At 48.1% G+C, this 24,585-nt stretch overlaps 1 protein-coding gene across 2 annotated transcripts in view; it reads left to right on the top strand.

The window, feature by feature from the left end:
- The window catches only part of TNPO1 (transportin 1), a 1,970,728-nt gene that overhangs the window by 617,388 nt on the left and 1,328,755 nt on the right, over positions 1-24,585 (top strand). The gene's annotated exons all lie outside the window — the stretch shown is intronic.

Here is a 24,585-nt window from a genome sequence, read left to right as displayed (position 1 = left end):
AGGGCAAGGTTGTCCTCACCCAGATGGACAACTCGACCAGCATGTACTACGTCAACAAGCAGGGAGGCACCAAATCCACTCCTCTGTGCAGACTGGGTATCAGCATGTGGGAATGGGCCCTGGAAAACGACATTTACCTCTCAGCAGTCCATCTCCCGGGGGAATCCAACCTGGAAGCGGCCAGGCTCAGCAGGCTGAGAGTGGACAATTACGAGTGGTAGCTAAACAACCTTGTTAAGGAGATATTCAACAGGTGTGGTCACCCCACCCACCTCTCCCCCCCGTGGATCTTTGTCTCCTGCCACAACAAGAAGTGTCACGAGTTTGCATCCTGGCAGGGTCAGGGCCCCCGCTCTCTGGGCGACACATTTCACCTCCAGTGGACCGGCATGAAAGCCAATGCCTTTCTGCCCACTTCTCTGATCCACAGGGTAATTTACAAGATCAAGGAGTCTCACCGGCTCCATGGTGGCCGGCCAGGCCATGATTTTTGGAGCTCCTCTGCCTCTCGGAGGTGCCCCCTATACACCTTCCGATGGGCCCAGCACATATGCTGCAGCAGGGGGGCAGAATCATCCACCCTGCGCCAGGGAAACTAGACCCCAGTGTGGTACCTGAGCAGGTAACGCTTCGGCACCTTAGCCTCTCACAGGCCAATCTGGAGATCATACAAGGCTACAGGAGCAAAGCCACCAGTGCCCAGTACAAAATCAAATGGACCAGATTCTGCCACAAGGCAGACTCCAAGGGGATTGATCCCCTTGCCTGCACTTTGGACGATGTGCTCTCCTTTTCGGCGCACCTTGCTCTTTCGGGCGTACAGGTGGATACCTGCCGCACATAACTTGCAGCCATTGGGGCTTACAAGAACTCAGAGGAAGGCATTTTTTCCTCCTCCAACCCTATCGTTAAACATCTGACGGGTCTCGCTAGGCTCTACCCGTCAGTCAAGAGACCGCACCCTGTGTGGGACTTAACATAGTCTTGGGCGCCCTGGCGCACAAACCATTCCAGCCAATGGCGTCCGTGGACATCAGGCTGGTCACCATCAAGATGGCCTTACTAGTCGGTCTTACCTCAGCTCGCAGAGTCAGTGAGATCCAGGCGCTGGTCTCCTCTGAACCATATACCACCTTTCACAAGGACAAGGTAGTCATGCAGATGCACCCGGCATTTCTGCCTAAGGTTCCATCTGCGTTTCACTTGAACAAGAAAATAGTCCTTCTTATGTTCTTTCCCGATCCCAATGACGGAGCACAGAGTAATGCACAGCCTGGATGTTGGGCGTGCCCTAAAATTCTACTTACAGGACCAAGGGCTTCCGCAAGTCCGACGGCCTGTTTGTCACTTTCAGAGACTCGAGGCCCGGCTATCGGGCCTCTAAGGCTTCCATATCCCGCTGGATGAACTCTGCCATGAAGGAGGCAAATGAGGGTCAGCACAGGCCACCTCCGGCCAACATGCATGCCCATGCAGTCGGGGCCAAGGCAACGGCCATCGCATTCCAGTGCCATGTCCCTTGGCAGGTCATCAGCAGGGCAGCCACTTGGGCCTCTCCCTCGGCTTTCTGTTAGCATTACTGTTTGGATACCGGCTCTAGGTCTGATGTGGCCTTCGGACAGGTGGTTCTCAGGAACCTGTTTGCTTAAGGAGGGCCTTCTCTCCACCCTGGGGCTACATTCAGTTGTAATCGCCCATAGAGTATGGAGGAAAGGGGACGGGACGTAAGAGTAATTATAAATTACTCACCGTAGTGACTAGTGTACTCTTAATCCATAGTCCCCTTAGAAATTACACAAAGGACCACAATTACTGTGACTCAAGCAAACACTGACTCGAGGTTTTTGGTTGAAAAGTAAAAGTACATTTATTTCTAGACCATCTGTTTGCAAAACACTTCACTTACATTAAATTAAAACCACACGTAAAATACACTACACACAACCAATTCTCTTTGTGCAGAACAACTCAAGGTAAGTACCTTATGATTTGACAGACCGGTGTTATGAAACAAAAGGCGTTACCAGGAATACATATGCGATCACTTTTTGACAGTAATGACAGTTCGCTCTTACTAAAGATACGCGTTTCCGCTGGAAGAAATGTTACCGGAGTTAAAACACACTTAGCACCTGAGTTAACAAAAGAGAGTTGGGGAAAAAAATCATAGGCAATACTTTTGTCAAGGCAGACAGAATCCGAGAACACTTGCTGACAGGAAAACAAAAGTCAATAGGCCTGCACCATTGTCAAGTGGAACCGGGTTCCTGTTGTCGAGGATCACACAGTCATATCGTTCACGATTGAAGATTGCCAGGAGTACTTGGATATTGTCAACAGAGGAAGCAAAAGTTATAAGAGGGAAGGAAGACAACGGCAAGCCTTGGATGAGGAGAAAAGGGTTCAACCTAGTTCCTCGAAGCTGGACACAGTACCTTATTCCTTGAAGCTGGTGCTACGGCAGTTGTTCCTGGTAGTTTCCTGCAACTCACGGTTCCTGGAGCTTCAGTCGTAGAGACAAGAAGGACGATGTCTGGAGTGATCTGCACTACCCATGGATGAGGCCAGCAGCAGCGATGGTGAATAAAAAGGTGCGCTCCTTTAAAACAGGAGAGGCTCTACAGATTGCTATCCAGACCACTACAGCAGTGTGCAGCGATTTTGACCACGAAGAGGATCCTCTGGCTGTGGAAGATGAGCTGGTTGATCCCACCAAGCTCAAGCGAAGAAGACTCCGGACTGGATCTTCTCTTGTCGTTGAAGGGTAGATAGCTCAGGACTGCAGCAGGGCTTCACCTGGACTCGGTAGTTGCAGCAGCCGTCTTCTTCTCCGCTTCTCTTCGGTTCCTTGCAGTTCCAGTGGCGACTCTGACTTCCAGCCCAAGAGTCCTGCCTTTTATGCAAAAATCCCCCATTCACACAACCTGGCTGGCAATCACACATCATGGCAAAGTGTGACTTGGGTTTCCAAAAATACCCTGTGCAGGGGATGACTACACCCCTCTCATATATACAGCCCACCTAGACACCCAGGCGCCAAGAGGAGGGCTTCTTGGAAGAAGCCTGCCAAAAGACGGTGCAGAAAGGAGGCAAACCTGGTTTGCCGTGCAAAGTAAAACACAAGAAGGACTTTAACAAAAAGAAATGGCAAATAAACCGGAGCCAAAAGAAAGAGTATTTGGTCAAGCGGGTTTATGTTTGAGGCTACTATGATAGCCTGGAACAGTACACAGTTTATATTATATAATTGCGGTAGAAAAGCTAGGGTAGATAACACTGCCACCAGCCAATTCTGAATGTTAAAAGAGCAAAACAATGCTCAGAGAGGCACATACAAAAAGGGATAGGAGTTGACCCTTTCCAGTACTCCATGTAAGATGGGGTGTACTGGGTCTGTAGTTTTAAATAACTATGTAAAGTAAATGGTAACTTTACCTGTTTTCTGGGAGACCGTAGTCCGCCCCAGAAAATTGAGTCAGTGTGAAGTCTTGTTAGGCAGAAACCTGTGCAGTTCCCTTAGGGACCACTGCAAAAGGCTTAGGACTACAGGTGTTGGCAGTAAACGCAATTGGTAGCAGTCTGTAACACCCAGATTTACCTGGTAGCTGTGGCTGAGCAGCCAGACTTCTCTCAAGAAGAGTTGGACAGTATATAGAGTATACAAAATAGGTACAAGGATACAGTATCACAAGCAAACACTGACCAGAGCTTGGGTATAAAAGTATATAATTATTTATTTAAAACACACTTGTAAAATACAGTAACACCTATATGGCAAGCAAGTTCAGAAACGGTCACTATCAATATATATACATCCCTGATTACTTATTGAACAAGTCTTAGTTAAAACACCACTTATTTGCAGACAGAGGTGAGCGCTTAACCTAAAATGGCACTCCAATAAGTTAAAAAGGGAGGGAAAAGGTAGAATTAGAACAGCACAATACCAGCACTTCTTAAAAGAACCACAACAAGTCAGAAAAAGGCAGAGTCTACTGTTAGAGCAAGAAAGTTCATAGGCCAGGCCCACTCTTGGAGAGAGCAAGGCGGAATGTGTCCAAGATCACACTGTTGAATAATACTTTAAAAAGTCTTTGTAGATAGTTCAAAAAAAGGGTTGGATCAGTTCAGGAAAAGTTAGTTAGCAGGTCCCAAGTCACGCCAGTATAGAGAGTCAAGGATTTACGGGACACCTTGAACAGTCTGTTGCAAGGGAGACCAGGCGGGACACAGTACCTGAAATGGTGAGAAAGCTCCAGCGGGGGCAGTTGTTCCTGGCAGCGGGTGCAAATCGGTGCTTCGTCCAGGGGAAGAGAAGATCTCGACGTGGAGGAAAGCTGGAGGTCGTTGCACTGCCAGGGAAGAAACCAGCCGTGGAGTTTCCCAGTTAAAAGGTACTACCCTTTTATTCGTGGTAGTTGTGAAGCGTGGCTATCCGGCCACCGGGGTGCTTGGCACGGGCGATTTGACCACGAGACGATCCAGGAAGGCGAAGAGGGCAAACTGGTTATCCCCACCAGTTCAGAGGAAGAAGACTCTCCGGGATGAAGATCTTTTCTGTCGTTGGGGAAGTGGTGAGACGGTTCAGCAGGGCTCCACTGGTGGTGTCATTGCAGGTCGGCTCAGCTTCTCCCTCTTTGGATTCTTTGGTCCTGTGGTGACTTCTGAAGTTCCAGTCCCCAAAGCCCTGCTTTTATGCAGAAAACCCCCATTCATCAGTCCTAGCTGTCGCTCAAACATGCTAAGTGGTGAACCGGGCGGCTCACCATTGGGCCAATCATACAAGAGTGCGACTTGAGTTGCCGAGGCAACTCAATCCAGGAAGCCTAAACCCCCTTCCCACATATCCTGTAGACCCAGACAGAGTGGCACCACTTTTGGAGGCTTCTGTGCAGAAGCCCGCCAAAAAGTGGAACAAAGGGCTCGACTTGGGTTGGAGTTACAGAGGCGAACACAAACGCAATTTTAAAACCGAGTCCTGGCAAAAAGACCCAACCGTGGAATAAATATTAAATAAATAACCTGGCGGTATCTTTAACATTGCACCAAAAAAGTGGTGGGTTTAAAATGAATGGGAAAATCCCATAGGAAATATTCCGGTGGAATATTTTGCGTGGTAACCACTGCCACCAGCCAGAACCTCGACGAGGGGGGGACTGCACAGTGCCCCCTTGAAAAACAGACCCAGGGGCAATCTAATTACCCCTACCAGTACTTCCACAATATGATGGTTTGTACTGGTTCTGTTCACAATTTAAGACTAGTAAAGTCAATGGTGACTTTACATGCCCTGGGAGACAGTAGTCAGTCCCAGGGTATGGAGTCTGTTTGGGGGGGGTCACTATGACAACCCTGTGTTACTGCACTGAGGGTGCTGTGTAACACACTTACCAAAAACACATGAAACCCTATGGAGTAAAAGACCCCATAGCCCATAAAACACATTACAAAGTGGGAGAAAAAGAGTCTCACTCTTAGCAGGAGAAAAAAATAAAACCCAAAAATCCAGCAAAGCTGCTGGGGGACTCACTAGGTTTGGGAAATTGGCCTATACAGAAAATTCTCCCTAACAGGTCTCAAAGACAACCGTGTGTCACTGCACTGAGGGTTCATGGAGTGGTGTCCTCCAGATCCCACTATTACACATACAGTGGAAATTCACATGGCAAAACGCATGCAAGAGTGGGAAAAAGGCTCACTCTTACCAAGTGGAAAAATAAACTCCAGAAATCCAGCAAAGCTGCTGGGGGACTCATTAGGTGAGGGGAAATTAGCCATAGAATGAGAATTCTCCCTAACAATAATGAGATGGTTGCCGAAGTTGCTTACTGAACCGTGTTGACATTGGACTGAACCTGATCACCGCAAGAATATAAATGGGCGCGCAACGTACATATATTTGAGACCAGTCACACTACCAGTGATCTGCTGAACGTTTGCAACAACTGTTTGCAACGCTCCGCAGGAAGTCTCCAGTTATGTTTAGGTTACATCATTAGATATGGGGCTATGAGGGGGGTTGGAGAATATCCGTCAAGTTGGGGTCGGAGACGGAATCAGTTATCTAAAGTTCGGGCTATTGAATGTAAATGTAGATGTTCTGCGATCTTGGGGAAAGTGCAGACATGTTGCCTGACAGATATATATGCTGCAATGGATTCTATTTTCATATGTGAAGCTTGTATATTTTGAGAGACTTGCTGGGTACCATGGGTGATAAAATCTCCTTCCTAACGTGGAATGTCTGTGGACTAAATAACCCTATTAAGGCGAGGAAAGTTCTTGCATATTTAAAGGGATAGTGCGCTCAAAAATATTATTGTCCCAATCGTTTGGGCATGTGTTTTTCAGCATAAAGTGATCGATCTTAAAAAAACCTTCCTATGCATTTTACCTTGGTTTGCCTCACTTTTACACATGTGATAACAAGGAGTCGGGCGTGGCCATCTTGTGCTAATCTTATCTGTTGCTGCATCGCACTAAATCATATCCTCTGCCCCTGAAGCTGACTTCACTATTCCAAACAATATGCTCCACCTGACGTTAGTGGGCGGTGTAGCCAAACGCGCCCAGTCATCACCCACGTAATAACGTTAGTTGACGCAGAACACAGAAGATCAACACTCTTACAGCGCATCCCAAATCGAATTTGCTACCAATCATTTTACAGAAAACATTAATCTGCAATTTCGCAAGTGCTTTTTATTTATAAAAGAACGCTCCAAAACCCACATTGAGATCCACTGATTGCGATGAACAACCAATAGTTGTGTCCTTAGGCTTGAGTGGCAAATGTTTAAAATGACGCACATAGTGTTCCTTTGGGGGGGGATGTGGATTCCACGTATCAGATTCTTGCTACACCGGAAACGATGAGATTGCTCCTCGTCGCTTCTACCGCCAAAGGGCATATCGGTTCCTGGTCTATTGTACCACATGATGGTGATACTGAACGATGTGGTTAGGGGTATCTGCCATTGCTGGTTGAAAAAAGCCATCCCACGGCAGCTGGAAACTATGGCATTCACAGAACGGTACAATATTTCGAATGGATTGTGTCCTCCAACGTATTCCACTTCTTTTACATGTAATGTCCACAGCAGCTGTGCTACTTCGGAAACTCTTCGACAGAGGTCATCCTGCATCGATGGCGTCGGGTCAATGTCCCTCGCAGGCCTCCGTTGAGGGCGACGTCACCGGATGTTATAAATAGGACGCACAGCGCCCATAGCCTCAGTTCTGTTTTTTCTGCAAACGTGTTTGCTTTGAGAACTCGGCGCGCCTCATGTATTCCTCGTGAATGTCTTCTTCTTGGACCTGCGGGATATATTTACCCACTCAGCAGTACTTCCCCACATCAGCAAGCTGCGCATCTGCAGTCGCCAGCAAAACGGACGCGCTGGCTCCTATGAGCACCATGGCCTCAAAACTACATTTTTCAGCGACAAAAAGATGGCTGCACCATCCTGCCAAGCACATATTGGGCAGGATGGAGTAAGAGGGCAGCTTGCCAGTGTGTGTGTTCTTACATATACAAAAGAAATAGAGTGAAAAAGCAGCTCTGCTATGCTGCCAGCCCCAAAGTCCCTATTGAAAAGGAGGTTTTTTTACCTTAAAATGCTGCTGCTCTGATGCTATTTCTATCTGTTCTTCCTCAAGCTACTGTTATTTATAAGGCCCTGCCATGCCCATTCATATCCCCATTGTGCTTCAGCAAAACCAAGTATGACCCCTGAATTACGGGCTCTGTCAAACCAAATGTGAGAAAAATCAACAAAGAAATTTCATTTTCCACCACATGGGAAAAGCTTCACTTTTTAAGTTACAAAGTGTCAATGATCAGTAATTCAAAGAAACTGTAGCTCTGGGCTATGTCAATTTCAGTGCATAGGTGGTTCAAATAAACTACTGCCTGCAAGATGATAATGATGGCTGCAAAACAGTGTGGGAATCCAGATGGAAAGTCAAAAATCGAATTTGAAAGCAAAGTGCTAGCAGCTTGCGCCACATGTGTAAAAATGGGCTTTGCAAACTAAAGCAGTTAAATGCTTGTTTGTGAGTAATATGTTGAGCAAAAACTTATTCTTGCCTAGCAATGTGAAAATACAATGTATGAAATGGTTCTATTCAGCAGGTTTTCTTCCAATTCAGAACAAAAAAATAAATACAATTAAATCAAACTTCAGTGGCTGCGGGGGGGGGGGTGAGATGTCGGCCAAAAACAGGTTTCTGCTAAGAGGATGACTGAATCAAAAGGGGCCCTGTCAGTAGATACTAACACCCCAGTGATAATTACTAGGGTGGACAGAATCTGGTCTGGGTAGAGCAATCTACAGTGGTATTTCCAGGACAGACACGTGTGAAGTGGAGAAGGGGCAATAAACCTTCAAGCTGGGAAACCCTCCACCTTACTCTGGAGGAAATGACAGTTGGTGGTAGCCGAAGAGGAAAAAAATGGTTGTGCAGGACAAAGGACCGCCAATCTGTTTCCAGAGACTGTTATAAATCAACTTTAAAGACTTTTCTCTTTGCAGCAGGACTTTGCAAAAATATGAAAATTATGGGGTTTAAATATGATTTTTGTGGCTTTCAAATAAGAGGTCTTGGCTGTCAATAGCATGTATGGGACACGAACGCCAGAAGAATGTGAATCAGGGGGAAAGGGACATAAGATGGAACGTTAAAAATTAACAGAAATAGACCGTATGATAGTATGTAGGCACGTGTAAAGTTGCAGAATTATAGGCCGAACATTTCACACTGAAAATGATCAAAGATTATTAAAGGTATAAAACAATGTCTCACAGATTGCAGAGTTGGACTGCAATGGTCTGCATTAAATATGTAACCTGTTTATGTAATTTGCTAAGAGACTTCAACTGTATAAATGTACCATTTGTGGCAAAATTGGATTTTAGCTAAAGTAACTGTGGGAGGTTTTTTAACATTGTAAAACTCCCATCATAAATCTGCCATCCTGCCCTTTAGATCCTACCAGCTGAGAGTGAGGTGTGGACTAGCACCCCTGACCAATCCAGTGGGTTAGAGGTGTGTTGGGGAGAATTCTCTTCTAAGGCTATTTTCCCTTACCTACAGAGTCCCCCAGCAGCTTTGCTGGATTTGAAGGGTTTATTTTTTTCTCCTGCTAAGAGTGAGACCCTTTTTCCCCACTCTTAGACAGATTGCTTGTGTATGTTTTAGGCTGTCTTGTGTGCTTATGGTCTATGGGGTTTTTCTCACTGTCATAGGAATCATCTTTTTAACATGTGTGGTACCCAGCAGCCTCCGTGCCGTACCACATGGGTGTTGTAGCGACCCTAAACATAGACTCCATACCCTGGTCCTGACTACTGTCTCCCAGGGCACTTAAAGTCCCCATTGACTTTACTAGTCATTACTTATGAACTAAACCAGTACAACCCATCTTACTATGGAAGTACTGGAAAGGGTTAATAGTTTTTCCCCAATGTTCATTTTCAAGGGGGTACCTTGAGTCCCTCTCTCAAAAGTTTCTGGCTGGTGGCAGTGGTTACCGTAAATATTCGACCGCAGAGATTTCCCTAGGGGATTTTCCCATTGTTCGAGGCTACCATTTTTTCTGACAGCCTCTAATATACCGCCGTTTTATTTTAATATTAACTTTACTCCGGTAGGTTTTTATTGCCAGAACTTTAATAATAATTTTTTCTCGTGTCTTTCTCTGAAATCCTAACCCGGGTCGGGGATCCTTTATTCGTCCTTTTGGCGGGCTTCTGCACAGAAGCCCTTCCTCTCGGCGCCACTGAGTCTGGAGTAGACGGGATGTGTGGGAGGGGGAATAGGCACCCTGGACAGGGTTACCTTCGCAACCCAAGTCGCACTCTGCCCTGATAGGCTGGGGTGTTCTTCTGCCAGGAGAGCCACCCCACTGTGTGAGTGACAGCCAGGCTGTATGAATGGTGGTCTTGCTGCATAAAAGCAGGGTCCTGAGGACTGGAGGACAAGACGTCGCCACTGGAACTAAGAAACCGAAGAGGAGAGGAGCCCAAAGACATCTGCAACGACTGAACCACCGGTGAAGCCCTGCTGCAGATCCTCACCACTTTTCTCCAACGACTTGAGAAGATCTTCCTCTGCAAGAGTCTTCTTCCCTTGAGCTGGTGGGGCCAACCAGTTCGCCAATTGCCTTCCAGGATCTGCCTTGGTCGTATCGCCAGTGCCCTGCACTCGGAGACCGGATAGCCAGGCACCCGTCCACCAAGACTGCGATTTAAAGGAGCGTACCTTTTATTTGTTTTGGCAGTACCACGGCTGGTTTCATCCCTGGGCAGTGCAGTGATTCGAACCTTCCTCCACAACAAGAGTATTTATTCCCCCTGCTGGATCTCCCGAACTGCAGGAACTGCCAGGAACTACCGCCACCGCAGGAGCCTCTTCCACTTTAAAGGTACATTGTTCCACCAGGCCTTCTGTTTTGTTTGGTATCGCTAAAGGTGTTAAATCCTTTACTTACCTACTGGGTTGGCCACCCATATCATGTAACCTTCTCTTTCTCCTTCTGCAACCGCCTTTTCAAACTGTTAAACAAAGACTTGACTGCAGCTACTAGAACGGTTTCATCCTGGGCACATTGCCTTGGACCATTGACTCTGGCACAGGCCTATTGACTCTGGCTAAATCTGTTACAACTGCCTTCTCTAGATTGCTTCTCACCTAGAAATGTGTTGGTGTACCTAACTCTTATAATCACCTTTTTCCTTCCCCTTTTTAAACTTGTGAAGTGCCATTTTGCTCGGTTTTCACCTCAGTATTGTATATGCTAAAGTATTGCCTTGCCTAACTTGTTCACAAATCTACTTGGGAAGTGTTGCTGGTGCGTTTAAGAGTCTAAACCTGTATAACTTGTCCTTTCCCTCCCTTCTGAGAAATTGTTAGAGTGCCATTTCTGCTTGGTTTTCACTGTGCCGTTTTGCTCAGTTTTCACTCTTGCTCAAACTTGTCTACAATTTAAATAGGGAGTTGTGCATACGTTTCTCGACTGATTTAACTTGCTTTAATAGTGATTTGTGTGTAAACATCAGAGTGTGTAAAATAAATATATATATTGTTTTTGATACAAAGCTTTGGTCAGTGTTTCCTTGTTCCATAGTACTGAAGCCCTAATGTGTAAACCCTGAATACTGCTCATCTCCCTCTTGAGATAAGTCTGACTGCTTAGCCACAGCTACCAACTAAATCTTTGTGGTACAGACTGATACCAAAGGGGATTTATTGCATATACCTGTAGTCTTAATCTTCTGTAGTGCTCCCTAAGGGAACTGCACAGGATTCTGCCTAACAAGGTGTATTTAGCTAAGCCTGCCCAGCCATATACTTCTATGTCACTATGCATTATAAATAAGAGTCCATGACAGGACTCTAGACACACTCTGCCTGAAGTTCCTGATCTCCATTCATCTTGCTGATTCCAGATTGTCCCTACAAGGCCAAAGCATTGCTGACCTTACTCCAGAGCCCACTGCAAAACCCAAGCATAGCCGATTTATACTCGAGTAAGGCATTGATCCCGAAAACCCCCTAATATCCCATTAACAAAAAGGGGAAAGCAGTGGTACCTTTTGCATCCTGAAATCAGACCAGCTTGCTGCCCACTAACTGCCTGCCCACTGACTGCATCCAGCGGTACGTGTGCCCTCCAGTGACCCACATTGCCCAGCTGTTCGCTACCCAGTGACCAGACCTTGCCCAGCTGACCTTTGCCAGGTGCGCCGCCGTGTGGTGACCAGACCCTGTTGACTGTTCAAAAATCCCAAAACTAAAAAGTGGACTGGGAGTATAATTCCCACCCCATAGAAACACATAGCCTACCTGGTCGTGGCTTTGTCCCTTTTCCGCTCTCTAAGTTGTCATATTTGTACTCTGGTAACTTCTTGAAACTGTTAGAATTATCCTCGTATCCTGTCCTAAATGTTTAAGTGCTTGCACCATCTCTTTTCAATTTTGGCTGGTGTAAATTATAAACCATTAGTTATATTCCTATTCATGTGTGCTGTGTATATGTTCTACTAGACGGTTAACCAAGCGCATTGCTTACATTTTCATTGTAATTATCACCCCATTAGTGACTTCTGCTCCATATTAAAGATTTTATGATTTACTTTGAATTTTAAAAATAAATATTGCAATTTCACCAACCAGACTAGTTCATGGTCCATTGTGACCCAGGGTATTTGAAAAAGGGTGTGTGACACCAGTTGTGTACCATCTCAAATTGAATTCGCATAAAATAAAGAAAGCGGCATCTCAGTTGTGCACTACATACTAGGCTGAGACCAAGGTATGTCGCCCGATTGAAATCCTTAACAGAACCCTCTGACTACGCGGTCTGGCTTTAAGACTTGCCGGGACTGTAAGTCTAAGATGTCGATTACAGACCCGCACTGCATTTGTTTGTGTTGTCTGGGCGAGAGTCATGACACCGACGACTGTTCGAAATGCCAGTCGCTGACTGCTAAGGCCTTACAGGAGCAGATGCTGGCGATTTTTCAATCCCAGGGCACAGTTCCGTCCGTGCCTTCGGAAGAAGCCGGCAGGGAACGATCTTGGTCCGAGGCTCATGCGCCTTTGGCCCAGGTCCGAGGCGCGATACTCATCAGGAACCGTCGAGGTCCCGTTCGGACAACGTTCAGGCTGATCGCCAGAGACGTGCTGCATCCAGGTTTCGTTCTTTGTCCCCGGCGACTCCGCAGAAATCTGGTAAGGGCTTGAGGCTGGCGTCGACTTAATCGGCGCCGTGTCAGTCGGATACAGATGTCGAGGCTTTGCCTTCACACCAGCCCTGGGCACCATTGTCGACGTAGACGCCAAAGCCATCAATGCCTTTGGGGCCTTTTGGCCGGAATTTGCCGATGGAGGTCCCTGGTATTGTGGATCCTCCAAGGAAGGCTACTTCCAAGTCTGTGAGGCCTGTTAAGGATTCCGGACCCACTTCTGTCCCTAGGCAGGAGATCTTTCTTCCTCTGGATGATATAAGAGGATGAGAAGTCAGATTTGGAATTTGACCCTGTTGAGCCTCCTGTGGCTCCTGTCTTTTCCGGGGACACTCAGTTGGAAGAGTAACGTCAATCACTCCATTATGCCAGTGGCTTGGACACTTCTCCTGAGGTGGAGTTTGGCAGGCCTGAGCCTGGGGCTCATGCTGAGTCCTCTTATAGGAGACTGATGGCTAGGGTTACTGAGTATCTTGGTTGGTCTAGTCCCCCAGAGGCATTTGTTCAGGATAACTTAATTGATATTTTGGATCAAGGTCTTTCCTCTGACCCTGTGTTAGCTTTTCATTCGACCTTGCAGAAAAGGGTGGCGGCTGCTTGTCAGACTCTGGAATCTCTCTGCGGTTAACAAGTTAACCCTTCCAGTAGCAACCCCAGCTAGCTTTCCTCTCGCCCCACTCCTGAGAGTTTGGTGGTTCAGGTGGCTACGGCTACCTTGAGGCAGGCGGCGTACCCTACCATTCCTCCTGATAGGGACGACAAACGATGGTTGGGCACGCAAAGTGTTTTCTGCTGGGAGTATGGCGCTGAAGTCGGCCAACTCCACTTGTGCCTTAGCAAGATTTTCATACACTCTGTGTAATTGTTTCTGTAGCGGCTGAGCATATTCTGAGTGGGAAGAAAGGGATGGATTCCTTGCTCTCATGCAAGATGGCAAGGATGCCATGTGTGAATCCCTTCAGTCAGGATTGGACACGGCTGATCGTGTTAGCCGGTCTATGGTTGCGAGCATAGTTATGTGCAGGTTTGCGTGGTTGCAGAAGTCTGGTTTTGCTCCGGATATACAAGCCCGTCTTCTGAAAATGCCCTTTGATGGCGTGCATTTGTTTGGCAGCAAGGCTGACGAGAGCCTTGAGAGGTTGCAGACATCAAAAGCTGTGTCTAAATCTTTGAGTGCAGCTGTGCGTCAACCTCCGCCTTTTCATCCTAGGGGACAGCAGTGGAGGAGAGGTTCCTTTCGTTACTACTCTTTTGGCAGGACGCAAGCCCGCCAGTTAAAGGGGGCAATGTAAAATTACCCGTGGTGGTCTGGGAAATAGAGGTGCCAAAGCCGCTCAGGCAGCTGCCTCTTTGCCTTCAGGCACTGCCGCAGCCGCTCCAAAACAAATATGAGGCCATGTTCCATTGTTTGACGGTTTGGGGGCAGACTGTCTCAACATCTCGAAGAATGGCAAGCTATTACTTCGGATGCGTAGGTTCTGGTTACAATAGCCCACGGCTACTGCCTTCCCTTCCTAAAGCGGCCTCACAACAGTTCACCGGGGACTGTCTCTTTGAAGTTTCCGGATCCGCTCCTTGTACAGGAAATCTTGACCCTGCTGGAGAATAGCGCTATAGAACTGGTGCCTGTAGCGTAGAGGAACAAGGGATGGTATCCCCCATATTTTTTGATTTTTTATTCCAAAGAAAGATTGGGGATTGAGACCCATCTTGGACTTGCATTGGTTGAACAAACTCCTCAGGAAGGACAAGTTCAAGATGGTCACTCTTTCTCCGGTCCTCCAGGCCCTTCGACTTCAGGATTGGTTGGCATCTCTAGACCTACAGGATGCTTACTTTCATGTGCCGATTCATCCAAAGCACAGAAAGTACCTGGGGTTTGCGGCTGTCGGCTCGCACTTTCAGTTTCCGGTCCTGCCATTCGGATTGACCTCCTCCCGAGGGTCTTCAACAAGCTAATGGTGGTGGTGGCTGCGTATCTCAGGCGAGGGGGGGGGGGGGGAGATTCACTTCTACTCCTACCTGGCAACTGGCTGAACCGTGCGCGTTCTACCGAGCAAGCGATGGCTCATCTCACACTCACCTGCCCCTCCCTCCACAAGCTGGGCTTCTCCCTCAATTTCAAGAAGCAGGCAGAGCACGGACTCTCACGAGTGGGAGTTGGCTCAGGAAGTCCTTCTGGAGATCTTCACACTTTGGGGAACCCCACAAGTGGATCTCTTCATGACCAGTGCCAACCAGAAGTGAGAGAAATTCTGCTCAAGGGAATTTCCTCCAGAGGAGCCTTCGGAGACTCATTCGTTGTGGAGTAGTCATTCCCACTTCTGTACTTGTTTCCTCTGGTCGCAGTCCTTCCTCAAGCGTTAAGGAGGTAGGAGGTTCGGATCCCACATGATCCTCATTGCTCCGGATTGGGCCAGGAGAGTGTGGTACCTGGACCTTCTGAAAATGTCCATCTGCCCTCCATGCCGTCTTCCCAACCGAGAGGATCTTCTCTCGCGCAAGGGGGGTCAGGTTCTCCATCCAGAGGTCAAGAGACTCAACCTTCACAGTCTGTATCCGAAAGGTTGAGATATAAGGATTGGGACCTCCCGGATGAAGTGATGGAGGTGTTGCTTTTGGCAACAAAATCCCTGTACCATTGCCGGAAGTTTTGCGACTGGTGCAGAGGACACAATGTCAATCCTTTTCAGTGTTCCATTCCCATGGTTCTGTCTTTCTTGCTTTCTTTGGCTCACAGGGGCCTTCAAGTAAGTACCATTAAAGGTTACCTGGTGGCACTGTCTATCTTGAAGCGCTCATCTGAAGAATGTTCTTATTTTAAGATTCCTTTGATTTCCCAATTTCTAAAGGGGCTCACTGATGTGTTTTGCCGTCCCCGGTTCAGGTGCCGGTATGGGATCTGAATTTGGTCTTGAAATTCCTGATGAGTGCTCAGTCTGAACCTTTGCACACTTGTCCTTTGAGACTGTTGTCTTTCAAGACGGTTTTCTTGGTTGCGGTTACATCTGCCCGCAGATTGAGTGAATTGCAGGCACTTTCATTTAAGCCACCCTTTACTTTGTTCTACAAGGATAGGGTTGTACGGAGGGTACGGCCCTTCTTTCTACCTAGGTAGTGTCTTGAGTTTCATTTAAGCCCGAAAGTGGTACGTCCTGCTTTCTATCCGCCTCCTCATCCTGGTAAGGAAGAGGAGCGACTCCATAGATTGGACCCTAGGAGAGCTATGAGCTTTTATATTTCTAGGATGTCCAGTGTCAGAGTGGACGATCAACTCTTTGTGGGGTATGCTGGATACCGATTGGGCCAGGCTGTTAACAAAAAGACCTTGCCCAGTTGGATTATCCTCACCATCACTGAATGTTACAGATTGGCAGGCAAGGACCCTCCTGAATGGTTGAGAGCTCACTCCACTAGGGGCGTGGTGTTAGGGAGAATTCTCTCTCTAGGCTGAATTTCCTAACCTAGTGAGTCCCCCAGCAGCTTTGCTGGATTTCTGGAGTTTGTTTTTTTTCCTCCTGCCAAGAGTGAGACTCTTTTTCTCCCACTCTGGGACATGACTAATGGTATTCCTTTGATTGGTAATGTGTTTTATGGGCTATGGGGTCCTTTACTCCATAGTCTCATGTGTTTTTCCTATGTGTGTTACACAGCACCCTCCGTGCAGTAACACCGGGGTGTCATAGTTACACCCCACCATAGACCCCATACCCTGGGACTGACTGTCTCCCAGGGCATGTAAAGTCACCATTGGCTTTACTAGTCCCAAATTATTAACAGAAACCAGTACAAACCATCATATTGTGGACGTACTGGTCGGGGCAATTCGGTTGCCCCGGGGTCTGTTAGTCGAGGGGGCACGTCTCCGTCCCCCCTGATCGAGTTTTGGCTGGTGGCAGTGGACACTACTTTTTATATTCGACCGCAAATATTTTCCAATGGGATTTTCCCATTGTTCGAGGCTACCAACTTTAATTATTTAATTCTCATAGCCTCGAACATACCGCCGGTTTAATTAATATTAATTCTCCGGTTGGTATTTCTTGCCAAGACTCGATTCTAAAATGGCGTTTGTGTTCTCTTCTGTGACTCCAACCCAAGTCGAGCCCTTTGTTCCACTTTTTGGCGGGCTTCTCCACAGAAGCCTCCAAAAGTGGTGCCACTCTGTCTGGGTACCACAAGGGGTGTGGGAGAGGGTTTTAGGCACCCTCGACCGAGTTACCTTGGTAACTCAGGTCGCACTCTTGTGTGATTGGCCCAAGTGGTGAGCCGGCCGGCTCACTACTTAGCATGTTTGAGTGACAGCTAGGCTGAGTGAATGGGGGTTTTCTGCATAAAAGCAGGGATTTGGGGACTGGAACTTCAGAAGTCGCCACAGGACCTAAGAATCCGGCGAGGGAGAAGCTGAGCTGACCTACCACGACGACACCACCGGTGGAGCCTTGCAGAACCGACTCACCACTTCCCGCCGATGGAGAAGATCTCCCGACTGGAGAGGCTTCTTCCCCTGACTGGTGGGCACAACCAGTTTACCTTTCTTTCTTCGCACCCCAGCCCGGTTTGTGGTCGAACTGCCCGTGCCAAGCACCCCGGTAGCCGGATAGCCACTCACCACTGAACCGCGAATCACGGGACCGCTCCTTGTACCTGAGAGACTCCACGACTGGTTTCTTCCCTGGCAGTGCAACAGACTCCTGTCTTCCTCCAGGACGAGATCCTCTCTTCCCCCGGACGAAGCACCGACTTGCACCCGCTGCCAGGAACAACTGCCCCCGCTGGAGCGTTCTCACCACTTCAAGGTACCGTGTCCGCCAGGCCTCCCTTTCTAAAGATTGCAACAAGGTAATAATAACCCCTTAACCTTCTGGACTGGGCTGGCCGCCTTGACCCTCTAACTGGTCCCTTTCCTTGATCCAACTCCTTTTTGAACCGTTACAAGACTTTTGTGCACTGCAACCGTGTGACCTTGGACACATTTCGTTTTGATCCTCTTAAAGCGGATCCAGCCTATTGACTCTGAATTCACGGTGCTACTTTGCCTTTCTCTCGTGTGTTCTTGAAAAAGTGTTGGGATCTGTTTCAATTTATTCTCTGCTCTTCTCTCCCTTTTTAAAACGAATTATTAGAGTGCCATCTATGTTAAGCGCTCACCGCTGTCTGAAAATAAGTGGGGCTTTACTTAAGACTTGTCTAATATTCTTTTAAGGGAGTGTATATCTTTTAGTGACCGTGTTTTTGAATTGCTTACTATTAGTGCCTGTGTGTTTTTCTAGATGTCGTTTTAAATAAATAATTATCTCTTTTACACCAAGCCCTGGTCAGTGTTTACTTATTCTACTGTGTTCTCTTGACCTATGGTGAATACTCTGTATACTGCCTAACTCTTCTTGAGGGAAGTCTGACGGCTCAGCCACAGCTACCAAGTGAATCTGTGTGGTACAGACTGCTACCAAGTGGGTTTACTGCCAAACACCTGTAGTCCTAAATCTTTTGCAGTGGTCCCAGAGGGAACTGCACAGGTTTCTGCCTAACACGTGGCTACTTCCACAGCCCTGCAGCGGGGAGTTCCTATTAGGAATATTTGTGACGCAGCCACATGGGCCTCTATCCACACCTTTGTCAAACATTACTCCCTGGATACGCTCCATGGTCAAGATATGGCCTTTGGTAAAGTGGTTCTTTATTCTGCCATCTGATTGGGTATTCTAAATTCTCCCTCCTCCGTGTTCTGGTACTGCTTTGGGAGTCTGTCAAAGATGTGGAATACGTCGAATGGATTGTATCAAACGAACAAGTTACTTACTGACTGGTAATGTTCTTTTGACTAGATCTTCCTCCAACGTATTCCACATCACCCTCCCAGCGTTCCCCTCTGGAGGATTTCCTATGCTATTGCAGCTTGCGGTCCCTCAAGGCTATGTGCAGTCAAGCAGGCATTGTGTACGAGCATGTCACACGTTATGGAGGAAAACAAGCTGAGGCTACGGGCGCCATGCGTCCAAATATAACATCCAGTGATGTCTCCCTCAACGGAGGCCTTCGAGGGACATGGACCCGACGCCATTGACGCAGTACTCCCTCTGCCGAAGAGTTTCCGAAGTAGCACAGCTGTGGACATTACATGTCGAAGATGTGGAATACGTTGGAGGAACATCCAGTTGAAAGAACGTTACCAGTTGGTAAGTAACTTGTTCATCTGTGTAGATAACAGAATAAAAATATATTTTAGTGTCCGTTCTTTATACTAATTTGTTTTCATTCTGCACCGGATGAAACACAATAATGAACACAAACCACACACAATGAACACACACCGACTATGTGGGTGGACTATTTTAGACTACAATGTGCGTGAAAGGTTAGCACTGAGAAGTCTGTAAAGCTCCCAAAGGTATGGATAAAGTGACTCAGAAATGGGACAACAGACAGATGGCATTTTAACGTAACTGAGAATATTATCTACAGAAAAGCGAACAAATTGCCCTTGGTAAATGTTCTGACCCCGGCCCTTTCAATAATGCAACCTTGATTGCACACCCTGATAATTCATGGGACGAAGTGGTTTAGATATCACTAGCCTGCATACACGTTGTGCTTTTGTCTGATCTATGAGTAATGGCCACAATATGCACCAACGAACAACCCATAACAATGTCAATAATCAATACTGGCCAAAAATCCCAACTTTTACTCCTTCCGACTTAACCAAAACACCAATAACAATTATTAGTAGACTTATAAATTAACTGCGAGCTGCGCACTTGGTATTTTAAATATGGTGCAGTATCCAGAACAACGTATTCTGTCCACTCTTTACGTCAAAATGCCATTTTAGCACATCGCTAAATCTCCCACATGCAAAAAGAACAATTTCCCCTTTTTCCATCGCAAAAATATTATGTATAGTTCAACTTACATTGTTTGGTTGTTCCATTCTCTTGGTGTAAAGCGCAGTGTCCGCTCTGAACAACAGTTTGCATAAATTGAAACTAAATGTTCCATTTTCCACTTTCATAACAGTAAATGTTATAATTTTTGCAGGTATTCCACAGCTTCTGTCCAAGGTCACATAACAATTTAAACTTGTTTTCAGCGCTTATGTTTGGTAGGTTTCATTTTTGAGAATGAATGCCACAATATTAAAACATACCGGAGAAGATGCTGTAGTGTGAACCGATACATTTCTTCTTTCACCACAACCATCATCCCACAAAGTGACCTTCACTACGTAGAGCACTGAACACAGCAGATGCACATGGCATTCGAAAAACACAAGAAAAATAATTGTTGGCATACACCAATGCTGCGCGATCTTTAATAATGTCTCACCCATCACTAGTGCGGATTATCATCCTATGTGATGTCATTGACGACGATGTGGCCTTTCCACAGGCAAAAGCATTAGATCTGGAGTCTCAACGTTCACGAACAGCATCTACCTTTGATTATTATTTAATTTCGGAATAAAGTTAACCTTGTGAAACCCTGCAACCTATCTCTTTGCTTCTTTCATGAGAGGTTTGTATTAATTAGGTTCTAAGCATAACATGGGACAGCCGTTCACACTATCTATCCCACCTGAGGCAGCCCTGTCTAGGTTCAAGCGAGACCGGTTACATTGCTTGCCTATACCTGGTTAGTTGTATTTATCATCTGACTATGCCTTGTCGCAATCGGCAGTGTGTGTGCATAGGTTAAGCGCGGATGAGCGTTAGCCAATTTTTTAGATTCTTTCACCTGATTTTCAAACTCAGACCTGTGAAGTCTGTAGCCTTGTGCTGAACATTGGAGTAGTGTGCGAAGTCACGCAATCACGACAGTCAAGTGAAAAGCTCATCTTCTTGGGAAGACCGTAGCAATTCAGGAAGGGGCCTGATGTTACGCTAACCTGATCTCTGCGGAGGCGTTTGTGCACGGTTGCAGCCCTCCCGGGGTGAGAGCGCTTGGGTCCGACTTCACCTTCTGCGCTTATGTGGCGACTGGTTTTAATAGGTGATGCTGCTGGGACTGCTCCTGCGTGGATTATAGGGGGAGTGAGTATGCCAGCTTGTGAGCCTGATCCTCTCCCAGACCCCTTCTCCCAAACCGCAGTACCCGTGGGATGCTCTGCCCCTGGAAATCTCACCCGTTGATTAGCTTTAGCGAGCAATCCGTCCTGCTGCTTCTGGCAGGGGCGCTTGTATGATCTGGTCAGAGTTCCTTCACTTGTCCCTTGCACCTGGTAGTCCTGTCCAGCTGCGACTAAGCCACTATACTTCAGGTAAGTGTTCCTGTTTGCCTTTGTCTTTCCTCGTCTGTTTTTGTTGAATTGTAAAGTTTGTTGTCTTGTACTGCTGTCCGTTCCACTTTTGATGTTTGCTCTTTTGCTTTCTTTCCTTGCAGGTGATGATGCTGGTCTGGCAGAAGCTGCGGAGCTCGAGGGAACGAGGAACGAAGCTGCATTGGTACAGTAGCTGGTAAGTTGTTATCTAGGGGGCGCGCAGGTTCAAATGCGGCGCGGCCCAAGGACGGATGTTCTAACCTTGTCTCTTCTTCACACGGGCCGAGTTCGTGGATGCGGAGCGCGCTGCTGCAGCGTCAGGATCAAGATCACTGGATGTCGGGAGATGAGTCTGCAGATGAAGCGTTGAAGTACCAGTTTCCTGGAGGTGAGTATGCTGGAAAATGCCTGGTTTCAAAGGTAAGTAAACTGGTCCAAGCGGCGGTGAGCGTCACGTTGCACGAGAGTGCACAGTAACGCGAAGCACTGGCCTTAAGGATGGAGCAGCTTATATAGCTGAGCTTCTGAAGCCACGCCCACCAGGTTCAGCCTGCCTGCTACGCCCGATGATACAGCACCTGAAGACCATGTCTAAGGAGCCACGCCAATGAGTCAGCACATAGGAATGTTCTCTGCAATAAAGGCTTTCAGCACCTGGAAAGTTCTTGTAAAATAAAAGCACTCCTGCACTGAAATAAAGTGTTACTGTTCACATCTCTACATGAGCCTGGTGCCAAAGGCGCAAGGACTGAGTCCAGCCAGGGCCCCTGTGTTTGAGTCCCAAAGGGACATAAGTGAGTCAAGTGACCCATTGCCCCCATCATCTGGGGCCTGTGGCCTTGACACCTGAGGCGATGAAAAATTGGTTCCCACTATTACAGCAGGGACTGCCCTTCGCGGCACATCAGTTTTCGAAATCTGAAAACGCTGGTGAGCGCAGGCCAAACCAGCCAACATAGAATTCCTTTGCTAGACTCTTACTCCTACGTCCCGTCTCCTCCATACTTGTGCAACATCTCTCCGTCCTGTGGGACGGGACCGGAGCACTTTGTAAAAAGCATCCACATTTTTTCAAAAATGTGTCCCTCCTCTCTCTCCTGCGCGGGACCCTGCACAAGGCTGTAACCCCGCCCACCTTGGCTCCACTCCGTGCTTCGCCCATCAGTCCTTTTCTCCGCACGATCGGTGTCGGACGCACTTGCATCCTCGGAAGATTTTCTTCCCTGTTTTCCTCTCTGGCTCTCGCTAGCATTCGTTTACTAGTCTGTCTTTTAAACTAGATTTTCCAGACTGTTCATCGTGTCACCCTCGCTTCGCGAGGGCGGATCCCCATCCTCTTTGTTTAGAGTGTTTGGGTCAGGAACAACGTTGGGACTCCTGCTTTTACTGTGACTCCCTTTCGGTCCGGTCACTTCAACGTCGTTTGGAGCGGTGGGAGGAGGTGTTCCGACGAACTCCTCCTTCTATTTTTACTTTTCAGACACCCTGACCGGGGGATACCTTCCAAGGTTCCTCTCGGGCCGGGAGGGGCGTTGATCGCTTTGTTACCGGGGTTCGCCCTGAGGTGCCTGTCGGGCCTAATAATTCTACCGGAGTTTTCTCCGAGGGTCTCCGTAAGGGGCCTGTGTACACCGGAGTACGCTCTTAGGCCCCTCCTGTGGGGGCTGTTTGTAGGCCCAGTTCTACTGAGTCGTGGGGAACCGGAGCTTGCTCTGAGGCGTCTTTCGGCTTCCCTCAAAAACAAAACCGGGGTGCGCCCCGAGGCCTTGGCTGGGCTTGTGGTTACTGAACGGATGTTCGAGGCCCGTGCCGATAAGGCTTTTACCGGGCCTAGGTCAGTGGTCCCTCGTACAGAGGCTAAGGCTACCAACAGTTCTGAGAGGCCGGACAAGGCCCTGTCGGTGAAAGCGGTTGCTCACTGTTCCCGCTCTTGTGGTGACACCAGATCTGTTGAGGGGGCAAAGAAGAAAGGTTCTTTTACCGGCAGTGCCGAGGCCCTTCCTTCGAAGGCTCATTGGCGGTTGGTATGTCGCAGAAACATTCCAGGCCTCATAGTACCGGCTCTGCCGAGGTTCCTTAAGGCTAAAATTAAGACCCCTGCCTCACTTCCTCACGTGCCGCAGGTCCCCTCAGATGAGGACAAAATGGCGGCCGTTCCCGCCACGACCACGGCGGCCATTTTAGGTACTACCCCTACAACTACGCCATCGTCCCCTGGTGTAGGGTTCGGTCCTTTGGGTGAACCTAAGGTCCCTTGTGCGCATCCTTACCGGCCGGTTTATGATTGGAATGCCCGGATGCCTCTTCCGCACAATGTTTTGTTGCCCGCGGGGACGGCTCCCTTGATTTATGTGGATACGTCAGTGGAGGGGCTGGTATGGCACCCTTCTCCATTACGTCCCTGGATCTGTCCACCTCATGAGAGGCCTCCTCAGGTTCCAAAACAATCTCCTGAGGACGTCTTTTTCGGTAAATTTCAAGCGCTTATGCGCACCGACCCCATGAGGGAATATTTCAAAGGGCTTTTCAAGGAGATATGTCCACCTGCGCCTCCGGCTCCACCTGTTCCTCCTGTGGTTCCGCCGGCACCTCCCTTGCCCGTGGTGCCTGCCCCTGCTCTTCCGCCTTTGCCACCATTGTCCCCAGTGGACAAGGCAGTGTCTGACACGGCTCAGCAGGATCCTGACCTGTCAGATGACCGTCAAGGCGATCAGGACAACGAGGACCTTCCCCGCTCTATCATAGCTTTCCATGACCGGGTGCTGGACATGAGTTTCTTAGATGTTCCGGTGCCCGAGGCACCCGCTCCGCAGGAGGGCGTGCTTTCTGGGGCGTTCACCTTTTATCCCTAGGAACGTACCGGCCTGTTCCTGCAGGAGGACGTTCTGGCCGAGGTCCGAAGAGTTTGGGAAAAGCCACACTCAGGACTTTTTGTCAATAAAAAGATTGACGCGAGGTACAGGCTGCATTCTTCGGAAGAAGCGGCCTTGTCGTCTTGTCTGCCCCCCTCCTCCACAGTGGAGGCTGCGGCTACTTTGCAATCCAGACCTGCAGCACCCTCTTCCGCGACGGCTACTCAGGTCTTGGGAAAGGAGGACAAGCGCCTGGACTCCCTAGTGAGGAAAATCTTTGCCAATTTGGCCTTGCAGCTCAGGCAAGCCAATGCAGAATTGATTTTGGCGGGAGCTCGCATGCGGATGTGGAAAGGTCTGTTGGAGTTTGAGGAGCACATTCCGGTCGAGAAGTTGGAAGATTTCAGAGGTGGCCTTTCCGATGCCAGGGTCTTGGCCCAGGATCTCCTGGAGGCCACGGCTCATCACGTAGACACCTCGGCTCGGGGCCTGATGCTTGGGGTTGATACCTCGCGGCAAGCGTGGCTGCATGCCACTAAGTTTTCGAAGGAAGTGCAAGACAAGGTACTGGACCTTCCATTCGAAAAAGAGCTTTTTCACTCTTCTACTGATGTAGAGCTCACCAAAACCAAGGATGGCACTCAGACGGCTAAATCATTGTCTGTTCTGGTTAAAGCTTCTTTCAAATCCCAGAGACCGTTGTCGCAAAGTCAACCTTCCTCTG

Source organism: Ambystoma mexicanum, chromosome 6p, assembly GCF_040938575.1.
Source record: "Ambystoma mexicanum isolate Mex_15411 chromosome 6p, UKY_AmexF1_1, whole genome shotgun sequence".
Classification (NCBI taxonomy): Eukaryota; Metazoa; Chordata; class Amphibia; order Caudata; family Ambystomatidae; genus Ambystoma; species Ambystoma mexicanum.
Note: the sequence above shows the minus strand (reverse complement) of the source record. Positions and strands in the feature narration are given on the sequence as shown.